Source organism: Pseudorasbora parva, chromosome 4, assembly GCF_024679245.1.
Source record: "Pseudorasbora parva isolate DD20220531a chromosome 4, ASM2467924v1, whole genome shotgun sequence".
In the NCBI taxonomy this organism is placed as follows: Eukaryota; Metazoa; Chordata; class Actinopteri; order Cypriniformes; family Gobionidae; genus Pseudorasbora; species Pseudorasbora parva.
In genome coordinates, this window is record NC_090175.1 from 40,276,122 (window position 1) to 40,296,540 (window position 20,419).

Below are 20,419 nucleotides of genomic sequence, written 5' to 3' on the forward strand. Positions count from 1 at the left end.
GATGTTTGTGATGCAGCAGAGTGGTCCTTACCAGACACTTCTCACTTGGCATTGGTGTAGACCAGGGCTATTCAAATCTTGCCCTGGAGGGCCAATGTGCTCCAGAGTTTAGCTCCAACCCTAATCAAACACACCTAAACATGCTAATCAATGTCTTCAGGATCATTAGAAAATCACAGGTGGGTGTATATGATCAGGGTTGGAGCTAAACTCGGCAGCGCATTGGCCCTCTAGGGCAAGATTTGAATAGCCCTGGTGTAGGCTAGCCTACACTCAGCATCAGTCGACGCACCCCAAGTTCCCTTGAAAGAGAAACACCTCAGTTACGACTGTAACCATGGTTTCCTAAAGAGGGAACAAGAAGCTGTGTCACCTTGCCATATCTCCTATGTGCCTGTCACCAACTACTTCAGACTTTTACGAAGCTAGCTATGTTGTGTTTTGGGCAGGCTTTATAGTTTCATGGTTTGTGATGCAACCGCATCTGATGTTCCCGCAACACACCATTGGACTGATTTCACATGTGCTCAAGATGTCATCAGGCAAAGTATTCCCTCAGTGTCATTCAACGCAGCATCTCATTTCCTCTTCAGGTTACAGTCCTGCACAGGCCAGCTTTCACTCCCAACATGCATCAATGAACCTTGCTGATGGTGATGACACTGTGTCATCAGTGATGACACTGACACTGATGGTGATGGTGATGACATTGTCGCTGGTTCACCACTATTCCTTCCTTGGACCCCACAAGAGCTGCAGTTTTGGAAAAGTGTATTTACAAGACCTGTGAAAAAAGTGTTTAACAGACTACTCAGTCAAACGAGTAAACACAATTATAAGCCAAGTATATTTACAGTTTTTTCAAAACAAGTAATTACCCTTACTTCAGATATTTTTTCTAAACTCTTAACACAGACTCACACCCACAAAACACAATTGGCCAAATAGATAATTTTCTTTTCAAAAACACATTTTTTTAAATATATACTAACCCTTCATTTCAAAATAGAACACATTTTTTTCTGCACACACTAATTTTACTAGCCTGACAAGCCAGACCCACATCAAGATGTTTGGTCTGGAAACTCACCATTGACAGGGCTCAATCCGAGGGGCGGGATAAACGGTTGTCTTTCAAACTCCCTCTGCACGTGATAGGATAGCGCTACAACCAACCAGAGCAACGAAGGTGAAGCAGAGCTTGTTGATAGATTAAACATTCGCCGTATCCGGTCGGCAAAACTCTGAACACATATTCCCTTTTTAAGAATGACTTCAGTGCCGTTCTTTGTTCTTTTCTCAGAGAAAAGCTTAACTCCAAGTCTTCCAGAGTCGCGGTCAAAGCTGATTCGAAAGACTGCCGTTCGCCATTTCTGTGTTTACTAGAAGCACGCAAACGCAACTCGGCCATCGTCATTATGGCCCTGCCCACTGACTCAATACATGATGTGATTGGCCTGGCAAAAGTTAGGGGAATACAGCTCAGAAGGGTATTGAGAGTTGCTAGATGACACTCGCGGGCAGATTATATTTGCTGCCGCTAGGGTGCGTCTAGATTTCTAGGCTATAATTTTACCAAAACACAGGAAATCTGACTCCAGTGAAATTAATCTGTCAAAGAATAACAATTGTTTTCACTTCAAAAGGTACACGCAGTCAATCAAAGTACACCAGGTTTCAAAATTCTGGCTATTGTTAACATTACAAAAACTGCATAGACTTCTAGGTTTCAGTTTTACAGGTATTTGCATGCAAAACATCCAGTCCACCATTTTTACACTACATTTCTTGGTTGGGAACTGTTTTTCCACATGTACAGTAATGTTCACATTCAAAAGCATTACAGTAAAAAATGAGTTTTTTTTCCTTTACTATTATTTACTACAGGAGGTACAGTAGAAACACAGTATGATAGAACGGAACAAGTTTCAAGATCTTCAGGGTTAGGCCACATGTTTTCATCAACATCACATCTGATTTTATCCAAGGGTATTATGCACCTTGGATAATATCGCTTGGTATGTCCACCCTTGGATCCTGCATCTCTCACTGCTCCTGCACCTCTCACTGGGCCTGCTCTTCTCCCTGGGCCCATTGCTCTTACTCTTCCTCGTTCAGACATTACAGTGTTTGTCTTTTTCTGTTTCCAAAAACATTACTCCTCAAAGTCCTCCTTTTACTGTATAAGTGTCCAAGTAATAGGAAAAAAACCTTTTCAGTGAGTCTAAGCCAGACTGGAATCAGCTGTGTGTCAGTTATTCAATTGTTTGTTTATTATCAGCTGATATATATATATTTTTTTTAAACTGATATCATTGCAGAAGCAGAGGATTTTACTATATCTAAGGTTTGGAATATTCTTTGTGCTATTGTGGGATGTTGTGTGTTAACATTCGTAAATGCTAAAAAAAACAATCCATAATTTTGTTGGAAGGTATAGCTTGTCTGTTAAGAAAATGTAAGCATTGTGGAAATATGTTCACTCACTGCATGTGAAAAAACCATGTGTGAATGGTACGAACACAAAAGACCGATTCTGTGCTAATTGTGTTTAGAGTTTTGAAAATGTGACAACTGATTGGACAAACCCTTGTTAGCGACTAAAGTATATTTGGACTTTTATGTCAGTATAGTTCAAGTATACTTGTCAGGGTTTGTTGAAGGAAAAGGAGCGAGGACTCAATTTGCAGGTGGAATAGGTTTTATTTAATAAAATAAAACAAGATAAACAAAAACTATGCCAAGACTTGACGACAATGACGAGCATGGAAACATGAGATATGTTCGACGACGATCCAGCACAGAACTGCAAACACAAGGAGACTAAAGGCTTCAACATACTCCGCAAGAACAGAGAAAACATTTCTCGCTCCCAGGGCTGCGAGAACAAAATGACGTCATTTTGTTCTCGCAGCCCTGGTTTGGGAGTTCTCGCAGCTTGTTCTTGACACATCGCCTGAGCAGAACTTTTTTTCTTGCGGGTGTCCGAGAACTATTGTGTGATTGGTCAGACATTTAAAGTGGGCGGGGTTAATGCAGAGAAACGCAGATGTGAAGTATGCCATGTACTGGCCATAAACAACTTTGTTCTTGTTCTTGTTCTTGCCACCCCGAGAAAACGAACAAATTTCTTTGTTCTTGCAGAGTATGCTCCAAGCTTAAATAGAAGACCAACAAAAGAGCCTAATGAGAGAAGACAGGTGGGGCAAATTAACCAATAATCAGGAAACAAGGTGGGTGGGGTACAATCGACATGAGAGCACATGGAACAAACACATGACAGACATGTGCTCACACCAAACGTGACATGAACATGCAGCTATTGAAAACTCATTAGCTGCATGTTCACACAAAACATGACACACGACAAGGCAGAGCGCACAAGAACGAACAAATGCTCATTCCGTGCGCTCACAACAGAAGACAAAACACAAGGAGAATGAATGTCCGAATCCCAACACAAAACCAAAACCCAACTTGACCAAAGTGCTGGGATCCAAACACCATACCCCACACAGAAAACTCACAAGGACAGAAGAGCACACAGCTCGAGCATACTAAAAGCCGCACTCACAAAAGACAAGACAAACAATAGGAGTGTTAGGGCTCTGTCACAATACTGAGAGAAAGCAAGGCCGAAGTAACAGAACCCTGACAATACTTACGCCGTTTCACACATACTCCATCTGCGGTGCGTGTTGCGTTGCATATGCGTTGCAGGATTCGCACGCCCTGTTGTGCTTTCACATATGCTGCGTTTGCAGTCCGCAACTGATCCGCTGTTACATACCTCAAACACAGCATTTATTCATTACTTTTTATTTAAAATCCAAAAGTTTTTACTGAACATGGCTCGTCAGAATTGCAATTCTCTTTGTTTAGGCAAGGCAAGGCAAGGCAAGTTTATTTGTATAGCACATTTTATACCCAATGGCAATTCAAAGTGCTTTACATAGAAATTAATTAAAACAGTGGTAACAAATGCATGAGAGAAAAAAAAAGAGTACCATATGGACGAATAAAAATTTAAAACAAGCATAGTTAAAAACAGTTGTAAAGACAATAATAAGAATAAAAAAATAAAAATAAAAAAGGTCAGATCCCTGATATAAAAATAAACATTCTTCAGTTTACAGCCTACAAACATGTACCATCTTTATTAGAGCACCTCTCATTCATTTCTTTCTCAAACACGTTAATAACATCCATTTTAATCACTATTCCCTGACTTTTACTCAGTAACCTTCTTGTTAAACCCATTCTCACTCATCAAACCATCCACAGATTTACACATACTCAAACCTTTTTGTCAAACTTACTATTTCCATCAAACCCAGTTTTCACTCATCATATTTAACTCAAAAGGACATATAAAATAAACAATAACCAAAGATAAGAACAAAGGTAAACTAAAACAATTATAAAAAGAATAAAGAGATAAGATAGGGTGCAATCAGTCCCTATCTTATACAGTGCTCAGAGCTCATTCAGTAAACGCACAGCTGAACAGATGTGTTTTGAGTCTGGATTTGAATATGGCTACTGTTGGAGCACATCTGATCTGTTCAGGAAGCTGGTTCCAACTGCGGCTGGCATAATAGCTAAAGTAAGTAAGTAAGTAAGTAAGTAAAATTTATTTGTATAGCACTTTTCGTAGATAAAAATCACAAAGTGCTTCACAACAAAAAGAGGAAATACACAACATTACAGTTCTAGTCAAAATAAGTAACAAAAACAATAAGTATAAATGAAAATAAACAGAAATACACAAAAGACCAGCCAAATCCTACACTCTAGATAAAAGCCTCTTTAAATAGAAGAGTTTTCAACTGTGTTTTAAAATTTTCCACTGAGTCCAGGCAGCGTAAGGAAGAAGGCAATGCATTCCACAGTTTAGGTGCCACAGCTTGAAATGAACGGTCCCCTCTTGTTTTAAAATGTGTGTGGGGGGCAACTAAAAATCTTTGACCTGTTGATCTTAGACTACGTGAAGACGTACGCAGCTGTAACAGGTCAGAGATGTAACAAGGCACCTGTCCTTGTAGGGCTCTAAAAGTAAGAACCAAAATTTTAAAATGCATTCTAAATTTCACTGGTAACCAATGAAGGGAAGCTAAGATCGGTGTGATGTGTACTCTTTTACTGGTGTGGGTTAAAAGCCTTGCAGCAGAATTCTGGACAGTCTGGAGGTGACACAAATCTTTCTTATTTAGACAAATAAAAAGACTGTTACAATAGTCTAAACGGGATGAAATAAAAGCATGAATGATCATCTCCAATTCGGCCTTTGACACCAAGGCTCTTATTTTCGAAATGTTCCTTAATTGAAAGAAACAGTTTTTAATAAGTAGATTTGAGTGTTTCTCCAAGGACATGGCCGAATCAAAAACAACACCTAGGCTCCTAAGATTCGGCTGGACAGACGAGCTTAGGGCACCGATATGTTGTTTAATCTGAGAGATGCTTTGCTCAGGGGCAATGATCAGTGTTTCAGTCTTAGCTGAATTCAGAACTAAAAAGTTATCATTTAGCCACTGCTTGATATTGCTCAGACAGCTGATTAAAGAAGACAGTTTATGTAACTCAGTAGGATTAAAAGAGCAGTACAACTGAATGTCGTCGGCATACAGATGATAGGAAACATCAGTAAACTGGCCAATTATCTGTCCTAGCGGTAGTATGTACAGCAGGAAAAGAATCGGTCCCAGGACAGAACCCTGAGGTACACCACTCAATAAACCTGCAGTATCTGACATGATCTGATTAATAAAGACACTAAAACTTCTACCAGAAAGGTAAGAGGTAAACCATTTTATAGCCGATTCAGATATCCCTACTAGATCCTGAAGTCTATTAATCAAAATATTATGATCAATAGTGTCAAAGGCAGATGTAAGGTCCAGTAAAACTAATACTGTATGCTTCCCAGAATCAGCTGACATCAAAATATCACTCGAGACTTTAATTAATGCGGTTTCAGTAGAATGGTTTTTACGGAAACCTGACTGATATTTATCAAAAATATCATTTATCTTTAAGAAAGTCGTAAGCTGCTCTGCTACCACTTTCTCTAGAATCTTAGCCATAAAGGGGAGTTTGGATATAGGCCTATAATTCATTGGTTTCAATGGGTCAAGGCTTGGCTTTTTAAGAACAGGTTCAACAATAGCATGCTTAAAAAAGTTTGGAACCACACCAGTTAAAAGAGAAGTATTGATAATTTCTACAACACAGGGGCCAATGCTATCAAAAGCCTGCTTAAACAGCATAATCGGGAGAACATCACTGTGACAGGAAGTAGGTTTCAGATTATCTAGCAGAGTGGTGACCTCATGCAATGTCACTAGTTTAAAGGAGAAACACGGATGTGAAGGAGCCAAGATACATGCCTTTATACGGGCAGGTCGAGGTAAGATACTAACTCTAATATCCCTAATCTTCTCAATAAAGAAGTTAAGGAATACATTACTGTCTGATGGAGAGAAAACTGCAATTGGAGGGACAGATGGCGAAACAATAGAGTTAATGGTATCAAACAAGAATTTGGGGTTTTTCTTATTAGAGGATATTAGCTGAGAGAAGTATTTCGTTCTAGCACTTTTCAGAAGTTCATTTAGAGAAGCAGTTAATTCCCTAAGATAGAGCCTGTGAACTTCGAGTTTAGTTGTTTTCCATAAGCGCTCTATTTTCCGACGTTTACTTCTACAACTCTGGATAGATTTATTTATCCAGGGGCAGGGCTTTTTAAGAGAGACAATGTTTGATTTCATAGGTGCCACTTCATCTAAAATTTCTAAACATTGACTGTTAAAAGACTCAGCATACACATTTGCATCACTGCAACCCTTTAGTCGGCATGGATCAAAAAAAATAGAAAACTTCTCAGCGACATCCTGGTTAATAACTCTCCTTTGAGCCTTAATTCTCGGGGGTGAAGGGTCCCGAGGTAAATTTAGGTTAAAGAAAACACAACTATGATCACTCATATGTACATCCTCCACACACACATTTACTATCTCTAGACCTAATGAGAAAACAAGGTCCAGAGTGTGCCCCTTTAAATGTGTAGGTCCTGAGACATGTTGCGTAAAGTTAAAAGAGTCAGTAATGGATAAGAGGTCTGTAGCTGCAATACATGAGATATCATCAATATGAAGATTAAAATCTCCAATAATTAAAACTTTCTCCAGCTTGATTATAGAGGATAGGAAATCAGTAAAATCAGTAAGGAAGACGCCTGTAGGACCAGGGGGGCGGTAAATTACCACACAATAAAACATATTAACAGAACCGACCTTAATCATCTGTGACTCAAATGAGGAGAAGGTTTCGGAGTTAATTACTCTGCATAAGAATTTGTCACAATAAACAGCAGCAAGGCCACCACCTCGACGTGACATTCGAGGTGTCCCAATCACAGAGCAACCTGCAGGGCAGAGTTCATTTAAATGTACAGCTTCCTTATCCTTTTGCCACGTTTCTGTAAGAAACATGAAATCCATCTTTTCCTTGGTAAAAAGATCGTTGATGGCATGCGCCTTACTAGTGATGGAGCGAACATTTAGCAGTGCTAAACGGAGTGATGATGGCAAGCTGGTCTCCTTAATGGCAAGGTGTAGTGGCCGCAAACACCTGATACAATCACGCGGTTTCCAGCGGTGCCAAGTGGTCAGTCGCTGGTCAGGCAGGTCCGCCACAAACTGCAAATCCAGACAGCGTTTTCTCCATCGGCCCAAATTGACCGAAGGGGATCTTGTCCAACGAGCACCTGCATCCTGGGGAAAAACAGGCAGCAGCCACCGTGGCCGCCACCCACAAAAAGGCTTGGGCACCCCCATTCCCGAAGACAGTCTCATTCTGACCTGAGTGCCAGCTCTGCAGCCCCTTCTCCTTCGTCTCCTCTTGGAATTGCCACGGCACCGAAACAAAAATCGGAATTCATATAGGCTGGGCACACACACCAACGGGGGCGGAAAAGTTTGACTATAACTTTCCCAGTTGTTACAAAGTCCTTCCATGTACACTCCAATGTTCATCAGGGTGAAACGATCGTATGTCCGAACAGCAGTGGCACAGTGGTGTAAAGGCATGGTTAATGTAACCATAAGAGAGACGAAAACAAACAAATAAAAACTACATAAATGTGACACAGCAGCGGCCATGCCAAACAAAGGCGCCATCTTGCTTAGTGGGCGTCTCAGACTCTCTTTGTGGGCGTGTCAGACTCTCCTTGCTTTGAGTGAACTCTTGGTATTTCTAACTGACTTGATCCTGCTGATTACTGTTTACTCTTTCATAGAGATCAGGTTAACGTACTAGCCTACATTTAAACAACATTTTAATCAATTCATTTATTCATATTTATATATTTTAGATTTAGCTCACACAAGTGGCAAAACATTTAATCATAGGTTATAGCCTAAATCACAAACATTTTAAATTAGAAACTTACAATAGGATATTCAAAAACAGCAGACTCTCGTCTTTTCTTTCGTTTTTAAACCATTTTAAAAGAAATCCTGCAGGTCATAAAGAACTTTGCTTTCCACCTCCAAGAAAGTACGAGTGCTATCCATTATGGCACTTTTTTTTAACCTAAATGCCTGCAGGTAAGGTGTCGTTTCCTTGCTTAACTTGAGAAAAAAAGCCATGTATTGACTTTGAAACAAGAGTATATTTTAAATTATGTGCATCTGTGGTGAAATTACTAGATTTTCGCATCAGTGCATGTTTATTTTAATGCAAACAATGTTCTGTCGCTTTAATGCAGCAGCGCAGCGCAGCAAAAAATAGACTTGGTACGAAAACGATCGCCTCACTGCTGCAGACAAAACGCACCTGGAACGGACTGACGGACCGCATCCGCGTGCAGTGTGAAAGCTGTCATCCGTTAACATGTGTACTGAAAAAAATGCGCACCGCACACGCACTGCAGACGGAGTATGTGTGAAACGGGCGTTAAGCCTATTTTTAGTTTAAAAGAAGAATTTGCGGGACAAAAATATAATTATTATAAAAATATAAAGAGATATAGATATACCGGTATTACATACAGTAGTACATTTCCATAAATGGGAAATATGTGTATTGATAAATATAAAATATTTAGAAATGAAGACAAAAATAGCATTACATGTTATATTCAGTGTTATCCACTGTACCAGCCAACTTTAAGTTGTATCCTTTATTGTGTACATATGTTGCACAAACATATAAATGTGAATATACACACAAATTGATGGAATAAGTTACAGCTGATTTTAATTTCCCAGCATGCTTTGCTTCTGGCTGTTAAAAGAGAGTATTTGTTAAAAATTAAGTGTTATTTCAGTTTCAGTTTTACTCAATATTATATGGGGAGATTTGTTATTGTTTAATGTTCTACTGTTTGGAATTTTAAATGGTTTCTGGCATGTGTTAGTTTTTGAGGTTAGCATTTTTCTGAGTAGAGCCTGTGGTTAGGCTGACGATTGGCTGAACACCATTAAGACTATAATTACTTTATTAAAAAAGTAACAGCTGTGCTCTCTTTAGCACAGTTATAGTCCCTTTACTAATTGCTTTAGTACAAGCAGGTGTACTTGTGCTTTTGTCAACTAGCTTGAAAATATGAAACATTAATAATGCAAGTAAATATATTACATTATATATGTCTCTATATTTGTGTTTATACTGCATGATACATGAATTACACATGTATTACCATATCTTATCACGTTTACATCAATATTATGAAGCGCATAATTATCACATAGACCTATATTACACTGTAAAACCTAACAGTGAAATTCACTAAATGAAATAAGTTCATTTTACTTAATGTTACCAAAAAAGTTAATTCAACTTAACAAATATGTGTGATGTTAACTCAAAAATGTATTATTGTAAGCAAACCTCAATCTAAATAAGTTACTAAAACTTTTTAACTCTAATGGTTTAAGTTACAGATATTTATTTAATCTAGTATTTTACATCTATGGCCAATTAAATAACTAAAAGCTGATAAAATAAATAAATAAACAATAGTATATACATTAATCTACCTCATATTAAGCCTACAGTCTTACATTAAGCTCTTTTAAAGTCATTACATTTAGTCATGTCAAAGTATCATCCCAGTGAGTTTCCGAGGTAACAAAAACCGCACCATTTTCCCTCCTTCAGTCCAGTCACAGCAGGACGGCTCGCGCTACAGTCAAGAAAAACAAAAGGTAAGCGTTTCAAACTTATTTATTCATATTTCGCTCATGTTTGAACGTTTTCAGTGTTATTTTCGTACCTCTTTTATGTTTATCCGAAGATTAACCAGCTCAGTAATGTTGTGTGTAAAGTTAGCCAGCAAACAATCTAACATTAGGAGCAAATGCGCTATTGCACCAGTGTTATCAACGGTAATGTACACGTTTGGAGTTAATTATGCTGTTTTACACTGCAGTTTGTCAGCGGGGAATTAAAAAATATATGTTTGTGCTTTCTCACAGTCGGACAGATAAACGCTGGCTTTTGAGATGGTTGGCCATCTTTCCATGTCTCTCGTCTCGTGCCACAGTGACGTTAACTAACTTACGTTAAAGCAAAAGGTAACGTTAATGCAAACTCACGCATTCCTTATATTACAACCGTTTTAAATGTATTGTTAATCGAATTCGAGTTTCCTCTATCATATGTGATGCTAGTTAATTTGACTAAAGCAGCTGAAGCTCCGGGGTGAACAAAGTGACTTGAGGAGCATTTTAGATCCTGTTTTGCTAACGTTAGATAAAATTTTAAACTGTTATTTGTTTCTCATGACGTTTTCTCATTTGAAACTCACACTAACACATTGTTGCCATGCTTTTAAATCTTTTCAGAGCAAAGACGAAGGTGCAATGGCAGCAACGTGGCTACAATTCTATGAGTAAGTAAGTTAGAATTAACATTGAACAAATCAATGGGATTTTGTAACGTTACTGTGCAAAATGCAAATGATAACGTTATGAACAGTTACATAATGTTCATACAAATATAAGTTTGTTCTTCAATTTTAATTTTTGAATGAATTGCTATTTTTGCAAACGTAATTATGACCATAAATGTCTTTTAGCACAACTTGTAAGTCTTCTGAAGCAATATGATTTTTTTAAAAGGCTTAAAGTCCAAAGTCCAGTCTGTCTATCATTCAAAGTCATGTTGTATTGCTTCAGGAGAATACTGGTCAAGTCTTGAAAGTTGTTGTTATAGTCGGCTTTCCTAATATAAACAGAAACATTTCGTGTGTTATATTTTCACTGGCAGTTATCCTGAAGTTGCCTTGGGTTTGTAAAGGTGTAAGGTAATTGGCAATGCTAGATTTGCAGTGGTTGAAAGAAGTCTTGTCATGAATCATAAAAAAAACTACGATCCTGGCAGGTCTGTTACTATTTAAAAGGAAGAGTCAGGAGATGTTTTCAAGACACAAGGTAGGACACATGTCAAAACTACATTACATTTATTTAGCAACATGTTAACCTTTCAGCTGCCACCAGCATAAATGCATGGTGTGGTTACAGTGACTGATAGTTGATCATTCAAGTTGTCTTAAATGTATAGTCCACTTGCCAATACAAATTCAGTCATGATTCATAAATTACCAACCCTCATATTGTTCCAAAAACATAAGAATTTTATTAATCTGTCCATTGAAAATCTAGTCTTCAAAACGTTTAATTTAGGCTTTCATTAGCATATACATTGAGCACAGCAAAAGCTTATTTGACACATAATAAACCAATCTCAGCTCAAGCTTAAAGGAATCGTTCACCCTGATTTACTCCCCCCCTCAAGTCCTCCTTGGTGTAAATGACATTCTTCTTTCAGACGAATACAATCAGAGTTATATTAATACGTGTCCTGGCTCGTCCAAGCTTTATAATGGCAGTGAATGGCAGCCCAAAATTTGTAGCCCAAAAAAGTGCATCCATCCATTTTAAAAGTGCTCCACACGGCTCCAGGGGAATAATAAAGGCCTTCTGAATTAAATCGATGGGTTTGTGTAAGAAAAATATCCTCTCGTGATTCAAAACGCTTGTGCAACGCCCGACATCATCGTCACATCATTTATGTTTTTTACGCTGCGTCCGCCGTCAACGCCGTGGCTGTTATGCTTTTTTACGCTATATCCGACGTCATCGTTGCGCCGGAAACTAGTTATTTTCTTATTTTATAACGAGTTAAATATGGATATTTTTCTTATATAAACCCATCGATTCACTTCGGAAGTACTTTATTAACCCTCCAGAGTCATGTGGATTACTTTTATAATGAATAGATGCACTTTTTTGGCTTCAAATTTTGGACAGCCATTTACTGCCATTATAATGCTTGGATTAACCAGGACATTTATTAATACCGCTCTGATTATATTAATCTGAAAGAAGAACGTAATTTACACCAAGGATGTCTTGCCATTATCCATTTAAAATTTGTTAATCAAATCTGTCTTGTTTCACCTTGTCTACACCGGATGTGAGCAGCGCGACAGGACAAAAGAGCCCCTTATAGTCCGTTATGTTGTCTACACTGGATGCGGCGTGATGTGAGCGACAAATCTTTGACAGTAAACTGTTGCCTCTTTCTATTTATGACATACTGACATGAAAAACAAATGTTTTGCAATGTGTGCATTATCGCTTGAATTCAATTCAATTCAATTCGTCATTCAATTCAAGGTCTAGAACATTCGGCTGATACACCCCTGAAAATGTTTTCCCCCCAATTAAACCTTGCTGACAAACAACTTAACTTCTTTACAAAATTGAACTAGAGGGTTTTAAATAAGCACACGCCCAATTAAATCAACAATAATCCGTTCCTTATAACGTTTTTTTTATTTATGAAAATTTAAATATGGTGTCTGCCCTGACAAGGGTTATTTTTATATGTGGTGACATACAAACTTTTTTTCCAATGCATATAGAAAAAGGAGCTTGACCAGGTGCAGAAGCCAACAGTCACCATCCTTACTGTCGAGGAGGAAGAGGGAACGTTACCTTTAAACCCACTGGATGCTTTGATTGTCTTTAAAGATGAGGTGATGTCTGCCAAGTCTTCGGTCAGTGCAATACACTTAGAGTACATTAAAGATCATACAGTGCTTTTGCTTTTTGAGGAAACGTACCTTTTTACATAATTTTTTTTTATTTTATATGTTTTGTTATTTAAATGTTATGACTTTTTAAAACATGTTTGTGCTGTTTTATTTGGTGAAAAAGTCTAATATTTTTTGTCTAGTTATATTTGTGAACATATGGCATACTGTATTTATGATGTAAATGTTAGATTTCAATAAATTACTTAAAAATACCCTCCTGTTCTGTCTTCATTTTGTACCAATGTTAGCTTGTGCTTAGTCTTATGTAACTTAATCACTTTGAGTTTGATGAACTTAAACCATTTGCCGCAATCTGTTTCCTAAAACCATTTAAGTAGCCATGTAGTTGTTAAGACTTAGTTAGATTTGTTACCTGAATTCAAACTGAATTAATAAAATTAACTTAAAATCTTTAAGTTCAGTTTACTCTTAATAATTGATCAACACAACACTAAAATATAAGTTTTAACACTTAAACAACACTAAAATATGAGTTAATTTAACTCAATGTATATGAGTTTTCAGTACTCATACTTAATGGTTTTAAAACTTAATTGGTTTGAAGCAATCGGTTTCCTCAAATGGTTTGAGTTACCGTAACTTGTTGGGTTTTACAGTGTATGATATATAAGTAAATATATAGTCACATATTTTATATTTGAAAAGCTGCAATTCCTTAAGTATTATTCAATATACACTCACCTAAAGGATTATTAGGAACATACTAATACTGTGTTTGACCCCCTTTCGCCTTCAGAACTGCCTTAATTCTACGTGGCATTGATTCAACAAGGTCTTTGTTAGTGATAGTGACAAACTTTAAAATTTAAAGTTGTCATAAAGACATCTCACATAATGTTATCTTTGCATTGAAAATGACATAATTGAGCGAATGACACTTAATGACAGTTGTCATAAACATGCATAAAAACTCAACTTCATATTCATAACCTGGGTATTTTCATACCTTTTCCTGAAATCTACTAGGGCCATATCTCTGCACTTTGATGTTAGGTCAGGTTCATTTTATATTGACATCAATATTTTAAATAATAAAAATTAATGTATTTTTCCAGAGATATATTATTGAGTTTACAGGCTACAGTGATTTTGCTGTTGTAAACACCACTGTTACAGAAAAACATATTTTTTTATATATTAAAATTAGTGCTGGAAATCGATTAAAAAAAATTAATCAAATTTTTTCTGTAATTAATGAAGATAAATCACGATTTAAAAACATGGGCGTTTTTATTTTGATATGGTAATAATTTCAGTTACACTCCAAATTAATGTAGAAACAATTTAAAGACAACATATTGTAAATATGTGTTGTATTGGCATATTTTTATGAATGAAGGTCAGTATCACTGATACTAATGTCTCTATGAAACATTATGACATTGCATTATAGTATAAATGAAAGCTACCAATTTCAATATTTATTAGGCTTTAAATTTAATTTAAGACTTTATTTAAGTGAACTTAAAACAATCTTTATATAAACCCATTATAATAAATGTTATATTTACCGGTGGCCTTTTAGACAGAAAACGTAATAGTAACACCTTTCTGAACTGCACAATTTTTTTTAATACATTTTAATTATCATTAAAGCTACACTTTTCTCTGTGATGAACATTGACATGAACATGATTGAAACCTGTTCTAAATAACGAAAATTCAGTATAAGCCTTTGCCAGTGTTTTTTAAATAAATACTGGAATAAAAATAATAGTTTAAAGTATAAATAGTTTTTAGTAAAATAACAAAGACAAGACTGTGTAACTACGCCCGGGAAACTTTTCTCCCTCAAACAGCAAACTAACGTTAACGTTACTTCTACAAGCTACACATACAGGAAACAGCAGTATAAACAACAGCTCTATGCTCTCTCCACGTCGTTCTTGTAAAATGATAACAAATAACAACAAACTTAACACACACTTCGTTGAAAACTTAAATACTTACCGAGGTATTTAAGAATCCGCTTCTCAGTCCACTCTCCACTGGCGCGCGCGAGCGGCGTGAGACATGAGGTCGTCGGGTGAAAGGTCATCATCATGTGAATCATTGTATTGTTTAATTTGTTTAATTTTTACTAATAGTTAGATTGGGCAGGCGTTCGCAAAAGGGCCTTTAATTATATATAAAAAAATATGTATATATTTTTTGCCTTGACAAAAAGGGCACTTTTGGCATCAAGGGGCAAAGAGGCAGGTGCTCAAAAACACAAGACATAATATAACATAATATATTATTCAGTATATTTTATACCATTAAATAATTTAATATATTTATAATTTGTATAGGCTATAGGGAAATATATTTTTTCCAGATGGATAAAAATAGCACACTTGAATACATTTATTTTTGTAAGGATAAGCTATACCCTTAGCCTTCAAATATCCTACTTGTACATTTATGTACAATTGACATGGAAATATACTGATGACAACTATAATACTTGACAATTACTGAGAGAGATATTAACTTAGTGAGACATGCAGCATAGGGACAGACATTGCATGATAAAATATGCGTGTAATGACTTTATGTTAGAGTTGTTAATGTCTTGAAATAATGACTAAATTTGTGAGAATCTGATTTGTTTTTCTCTTGCTATGAACAGTGTTTTCTAGATTAATGTCTCATCTAGATGGCGTCTGTGTGAATTGTTTGTGGAGGGACCGTGCATGTCAGGATGTATGATGAAGTGTGTTGTTTCTGGCACAATCTTAATATTAAGAAAAATTTGGGGATTGAAATGTTTCATGCTACTGCACAAATATGGACTTATATGGTTGAAGAATATATCAAGTTTAAAAACAAGACCAGCAACAGCTATACTGTCTCTCTACATAAAAATGTGGACTTGCATGTTTGGGCTGTGACCGTGCAAAGTATGCACTTCTAGTTATTTAAGCTTTAGCAGATATTTTGTAAAAAGCTTCAGCTAATGTACTTTATACTGCTTTTGTAGAACACTGTTTAATAGCTTTTGCTAATTCTTTTTGAATCTATGGAATACACCTACACTCATTTGGCCCTATGACTGGACATGGGGCTATAAACAGATATTGTTTTCAGAAGATGCCAAAGGTAATTTACAATAAAAAGTCTGGAGCAGCACAGCAGAAAGTAGTGAGCATGTTGCATGTTTAATAAGGTTCTCTGAGGAAGACACAAATGAGGAGACAGTTTTTCTACACGTCTTTGAAGTGGTGCCCAAATTACAGACCCAGCTCATTATTTTCATATACAACCAGCTCAGCTGCTCTTGAGGATCAAACACGATATGATTCATATACTTCAAAGGGGGAGTTTTGGAAGGTTTGCAAAAATAAAAATAAAAGTCCTTACATTTATTGAACAAATTTCATATAAATTGTGTACATTTATATGCACCACATGACCAAAAATAAGTGAACACGACATTTTAAATGGCCAATTTTGGCTTTTACAGAAGTGGAGACAAATTTGGAAGGATTTAGAACATTTAGTACGCTCAGTCGACAGCATTTGTGGTAAAATGTCGATAACCACAAAGATAACTGAGTTTTTTCCTCTTTTTGTAGGGTTACAGTGAATAACTTGCAATGCATGGGGACAATTTGGTAAAATTTGAAATCAGAAATGTGAATCTCATAATTTTAGACAAGCACTTTTGTAACTCTCTAATTTTTCTGTTAAAACTTGTTTATTATTTGAGCTGTAAAGCTGTTTAAATTTCTATAGTCATTTTCAGGCTTTATATCGCTCTGTTTTTATAGTGGTAAACTGAACTTTACACAGTCAGTAAGTGATACAGCACACTGTAAAATTTTGTTTTTGTTGGTTTAACTTCAAAAAGTAAGTAACCTGGTTGCCTTAAATTTTGAGTTTATTGAAATTAAAAAATTGAGTTGATAAAATTAAGGAAATTGGTTTAATAAATAGAAACTCCAAATATGATTTAATATGAACCACATAAATAATTTGATAAATCATGAAAATAGCACTATTTGGCATGCTTCACTGCGTCATCAGAAATAAAACACATACAATTACCCAATATGCTTACAAAATCTTTTTATAATATTTTAATAAAGGTTGTCGAATCTCAAAAAAAATTCTTTGTATTAACTCAAAATTTTTATTTCAATGAACTCAAAATTTTAAGGCAACCAGGTAACTTTTTTTGTAAATAATTTTTTACAGTGCACATACAATTCAATAGGGTACAATGTTGTTTTGGACCAGACTTTTATTGTGGGTTTTTCATTTTTTCAAGTCACTCGGGTTTTGAACATATATTGTGTGTCGTCACACAAGATTTCCACATCGATTATGTTGTGTATAATATGAGAGTCTGATGACATATAAAGAATATCAAGAGTCGGGTGACAATATTTTGTGATCAGTCCATTTGCTATTTGAAGATTTTGCAAGTGTTTGTGTCTGTTTATGCATGATACCTCAAGCAGTGATGCTGTGTGCTTACCCCGAGAGGCCAATGCAATTAGACAGAAAAGTGACAACAGCTGTTGAACAACATAATATGACACACACAGGCACACATATACATCTATCTTTGTAAAAACACTCATGCTGTAGCTCAAATTGCTCAAGAAGTTAATGCTTGTTCTAATAGAACGGTGTCAGAATACACAGTGCATCGCAGTTTGTTGCGTATGGGGTTGCATAGCCGCAGACCAGTCAGGGTGCCCATGCTGACCTCTGTCCACTATCGAAAGTGCCAACAGTGGGCACGTGAGCATCAGAACTGGTCCACAGAGCAATGGAAGAAGGTGGCCTGGTCTGATGAATCACGTTTTCTTTTACATCCCGTAGATGGTGCATGTGGATCGATTACTTGGGGAACACATGGCACCAGGATGCACTATGGAATGAAGGCAAGCATGTGGAGGTAGTGTGATGCTTTAGGCAATGTTCTGCTGGGAAACTTTATTTGTTACATTTTTAATTTGTTACATTTATATAGCACTTTTCTAGGCACTCAAAGCACTTTACATAGGAGGGGGAATCTCCTCAACCACCACCAATGTGCAGCATCCACCTGGATGATGCGACGGCAGCCATATTGCGCCAGAACGCCCATCACACACCAGCTGATTGGGGGAGAGGAGACAGAGTGATGAAGCCAATCAGGATATGGGGATTATTAGGAGGCCATGATGGACAGGGGCCACTGAGCAAATTTTGCCAGGATCATTTTTAACGACCACAGAGAGTCAGTGAAGTTCAGGACGGAACTTCTACTGTGGATGTTACTTTGACACATTCCCAGCATCTATTGCAGACAATGTACACCCTTTCAGGGAAATTGTATTGGTTGTGGCCTCTTTCAGCAGGATGATGTGGCCTGCCACAAAGAAAAAAGGGTTCAGGAATGGTTTCAGAACCACAACATCAAGTCTGAGGTGCTGACTTTGCCTCCAAATTGCCCAGATCTCAGTCCAATCGAGCATCTGTGAGATGTGCTGAACAAACAAGTCCAATCCATGGAGGCCCCACCGCAAAACTTACAGGACTTAAATGATATGCTGCAAACATCTTGGTGCCAGATATAGCAGCACACCTTCAGGGGTCTAATGGAGTCCATGCCTCGATGGGTCAAGGCTGTTTTGGCAGCAAAAGAGGGACCAACACAATATACATTTTTATTTTATTTTTTTATTTGCTTTGGTACTATTTTATGTACACAAACAAGGTGTACATTTTCAAAACTCATAGTACTATTACAAAAGTTCACTTTTTCCAAACATTTCAGCATATTTTCAGTTGTGTTAGTACAATACACAAAACCAAAAAGTATCCTTTTCACTAGGCTACACAAAATAAGAGTTTCATCTACATAAATGTTTCATTCACAGTAACCACCTTTCATAAATCTGTTACTATCAAACTTTTGATTTGCATCTCTTTTCGTTCAGTTTAATACATTTGTCTGTTATTTAATTAATCTGATTTTAATGGTTAATCCATGAATCATTTGGTAGATTTCTTTAGATATTGATTTTATAGACGTATATAATCCATTTTCGATATGGATGACCATAATTATTTTTTTTTTTACATTATAAGCTATTTATTTTAGATTATAACCACTATGTTCAAAGTTTGTCCCTATACAAAATGTCCCTATAAAGATGGCAATATCCTAAATCCTTGTTCTTGCGGGGACATTTTTTGCTCCCCATGAGGAAACAAGCTTATAAATATAAATCAGAATGTGTGTGTGTGTGTGTGTGTGTGTGTGTGTGTGTGTGTGTGTGTGTGTGTGTGTGTGTGTGTGTGTGTGTGTGTGTGTGTGTGTGTGTGTGTGTGTGTGTGTGTGTGTGTATGTTTTTGTGTGTGTTTTTTGTGGAAAATGTAAAAATGCAGACAGTTTTGTGTGATGAGTAGATATAATGTAAGGGGAGAGAATATACAGTTTTTACAGTATAAAAATAATTATGCCTATGTATACCCAGAAAGATAGTGAACCAGACATGTGTGTGTGTGTGTGTGTGTGTGTGAGAGAGAGAGAGAGAGAGAGAGAGAGAGAGAGAGAGAGAGAGAGAGAGAGAGAGAGAGAGAGAGAGAGAGAGAGAGAGAGAGAGAGCATAGAGCATAGAGCATAGAGCATAGAGCACAATAGAGTGTAAGGGATGGATAAGACTGATGTAATCAAATAGAGCATTTTACATTACAGTATATGCCATGTGATATATGCCAGACTACCATAGTAGAGGCTGCCACATTACTGTAACTCACCCTTATAAAGGTCAGCTACATATTTGTAGTATAGATTGAGTCATATGGCACAGTGAGAACATTTACTCTATTGGCAGCAAACTGGGTCATAACTTTATCACACCTTTTCATAACACACTGAATAGATACTATTACAGACATTATGCATTCAGTAACATAAGTTAAGTCATATAAGCATAGGCCTATTAACTTATGTGGCATCTGTAGCCTGCTGTAATTAATTCAGCAACAAGGGTGATTTGAAACATTTATCTTGCATCGTTTGATGTTGGATAAACTGATTGTTAAAAGTACTAAATTGAAAGAAGATCATACAGTTGTGTTTCGGTGATTAAACCAAATGTTCTCATTACTTATTACAATAATCTTGTGTTTGAAGCAGTGATGATGTGGGCTGAAAATCTGTGCAACTGAATGAAAGCATGAGCTCAGGTTTTGAAAGAATGACTATAGCTGTGTTAGAAGTGTGATCAGTTTGGATTTTTGTACTAAGCGTTTTGAAAATGTACACCTTACTTGTGAAAATAGTACCAAAGCGAATAAAAAAAACTG

General features: G+C 36.7%; 1 long non-coding RNA gene across 1 annotated transcript; it reads left to right on the top strand.

Moving 5' to 3' along the window:
* The first annotated feature begins 9,835 nt into the window (after positions 1–9,835).
* Positions 9,836–13,017, top strand: LOC137074065 (uncharacterized). Its single transcript, XR_010904886.1, has 4 exons — positions 9,836–10,211; positions 10,482–10,580; positions 10,851–10,897; positions 12,935–13,017. It is a non-coding gene; the product is annotated as an uncharacterized lncRNA (long non-coding RNA).
* The last annotated feature ends 7,402 nt before the right edge of the window (positions 13,018–20,419 follow it).